The sequence below is a fragment of the Haplochromis burtoni genome, unplaced genomic scaffold (genome assembly GCF_018398535.1).
Source record: "Haplochromis burtoni strain Fernald_Lab_line unplaced genomic scaffold, NCSU_Asbu1 Contig_13, whole genome shotgun sequence".
In the NCBI taxonomy this organism is placed as follows: Eukaryota; Metazoa; Chordata; class Actinopteri; order Cichliformes; family Cichlidae; genus Haplochromis; species Haplochromis burtoni.
The window spans coordinates 2,413,197-2,416,096 of NW_024582374.1; the positions used below are offsets into that span (position 1 = coordinate 2,413,197).

At 39.1% G+C, this 2,900-nt stretch overlaps 1 long non-coding RNA gene across 1 annotated transcript; it reads left to right on the forward strand.

Moving 5' to 3' along the window:
* Nucleotides 1-252: 252 nt before the first annotated feature.
* On the forward strand, nt 253-2,681 carry LOC121813064. The gene is made up of 3 exons (XR_006053486.1): nt 253-545; nt 1,738-1,800; nt 1,903-2,681. It is a non-coding gene; the product is annotated as an uncharacterized LOC121813064 (long non-coding RNA).
* Nucleotides 2,682-2,900: the final 219 nt, after the last annotated feature.

Sequence of the window (2,900 nt, forward strand, 5' to 3'; positions counted from 1 at the left end):
GTAAACACTGTCCTGATGAGTTAGTGATCAGAGAAGAAATTTCTGGTTGTCTTAAATGTTTCCCTTATATTTTGCATGTTTTAACTCACCTCCAATTTCATTTTGTGAGGCATCTTGTGCGAAGGTGTATAAGGGCCAATTTTCATTTGAATAATTACTGGGGTTTTTGTTTTTGTTTGTTTTGGGGGTTTTTTTTACGACAAAGTTAAAGTAGTATTTTGATTTTTATCTCAAAATCCTTTATCAAAAAATTAATTAATAAAAAAATCCTTTTATATTTCTTTTGTCAATGTGACATTGTATTGATGTCGTAAAGCATACGACATTAACACGCTTTATTATTATTCATGTAGGACCATCTTTTGAGCGCCCCCTGTTGCAACTCTGGTTGAACTGCAGCCCGTTTCTGTGCGGTTGGATAAACAGGAAGTGGAATGGCTCTCCCGGATCTTGGGAACGCCTGATGCTCTAACCGGAAGCTGCAGGATATCATGTTCGTTGAGCGCAGAGGAAACAGCAGGTGTGTCTGCAGGCTTTTGGAGGTGGTAGGTATTTGTTTAGGAAAGAATCATGCTGGTTCCAGTTTTCAACACACAAGTGTGAGGCTAGAGTCAGCTAAATTATTTTCTTTAATTTTTTAAAGGGTGGAAACAGAAATGTGGTAAAACACTTTCCAGTTTGCGGCTGAGTTAAAGTGGCTCCCGGTGTTGTGCCAAAACAACAGGTGTTGTGCCAAAAAGTGATTGTCTGCCAAAAACTGATTTCCGGTATTTGCCAAAAACTGATTGCTCGTATTTAAACTGCTATAAGTAACTTGTTGGGCTATAATATGTGAAACATATGTCAAATGCATCCCTTATGGATGACATAAAGTCATCTTGAGCCACAAACAACATTCGTGTAACAAGGTAGAAGCCGCAATCAGTTTTTGGCAGTGACTTTTATATAACCTTTATTTATGCAGTTAAAAAAATCTCATTAACATTAAAAATGTCTTTTGTAAGAGTAAGTTGGCCAAGAGGACAGCAGAAATGGCAGCAAATATTACAATATTTCTGTAAAAATATTTTAAGTGGGGATAAAGGACCGGATTGGTTATAATGTAAGTACAATAGCAGAGAGTTGTAAAGATACTTGAAAAACAGATATTGTTTTAATTCTCTATATAACCCCTTTGTAAACCCTGTTCACCGAAGTCTATTTACGAACATACGTAAAGATATTACACATAAAAAATACACAGAAACATTGGAAATCAGTTTTTGGCAGACAATCACTTTTTGGCACAACACCGGCTTCTGCTTTCTTTGAAAGTATCAAATGTGAGAGTTTCATCCGTCTTCTTATACAGTTTTGCCTGAAAAACAACTCATATATTTAAGCATTTATTTTTAAACGAAATAGTGATATTTTTGTCATGTCATCGCGTGGGGTTGTTTGAGAAGAGAAAAAAAGAAAAGAAACTGTGATATCTGATTTCTGATTTGACTTTAAAGCTGACTGGAGAAATGTGGGCTGAGGCTTGATGAAATGAGTCAACACAACACAGAAGCTGATGAGATATTTGTCAGACAGTCCTGTGTAAATTATGTCCAGATGATGGAAAGAATAATTTGAAACATAAATGCTGATTGTTAGCTTGTCATTATTACTTAATTCAGCCTCGCCACAGTGTACTGATATGATTTATGTTTCAAAATGTCAAGTGAAAGTGTGCTGACTGAGCTCTATTTCCAGTCTGTACTTGCAGCTTGTGCAATATATGAAAATCACCACACTGGCTGTTGTTCACTGGCTGAGGTGGGTTGATGAGGACTGCATTCCCTTCCATATTTCGCATGTCAGACAGGGTATGAGAGAGAGTCTGTGTTGCCGTGTCAGTCATCCCACCTCTTGTTTTAGGATGCCCCCATTAGACGCAGGGCAGACGGTCAGCGGTGGTGGGACTAAGCACCGATGACAAGCTCCTGGAAAGGCTGCAGTTGAGGAGAATGAGCAGAGCCTGCACAGGGACCGGCCCGAGCCTCAGACATGTACGCACACACACACACACACACACACACACTGAACCCACATTCGTATTTAAGTCCTCATACACATGCATGTCATAGCTGTCTGCAATCTGACGCTCACTATAATATTTTATTGCTGCAATGGAAAACAAAACATTGTGTTTGATTTATGTTGTCTGAGTTATTATTTACATTAGTTTATCGTTAGCTTTAATTAATGTTGAATTCCATTCATTTTTGCTTTTAACGATCACCTGCTCGCCAACATGGGCAAACAGCCACCTGCTGCCTTGTGCATACTGTACATGCTGTACATAGAGACGATGGATGTCACGATCCCTAATGCATATTTGTTGATACGTGATAGTAAGTTTTATTTTCACGTTGCCTTTTGTGTACTGTTAGCTATTTGGAAGTCCAATTATGTGCTGTGGGCATCAGTAAAGTTATCAGTGATCACATCTGAGGCCTCTCATGTGAGTTTATGTTTTACAGTTTTAAATGCCTCCACATTTTTTGATGTATGTTCAAAGTGCTTCAGTGCCACCAACCCTTAGTTTACTTTCTAGTGGACCTGTGAAAGCGTCCAACAATAGCAGATACACGTCAAGCAGATAACCATACTGTACAGCTAACTGAAGAGTGGGAACCATTATTTATAAGATTAATTCAAATATTAACCTATCAGGCGCCATATTATGACCACCTGCCTAATATTGTGTTGGTCCCTCTTTTACTGCCTAAACAGCCATTGAGGCATGGACTCTACTCCTCCCCTCAAGGTGTGCTGTGGTATCTGCACCAAGATGTTAGCAACAGAGCCTTTAAGTCCTGTAAGCCGCGAGGTGGGGCATCTATGGATTGGATTGGCTTTGTTTGCACATCCCA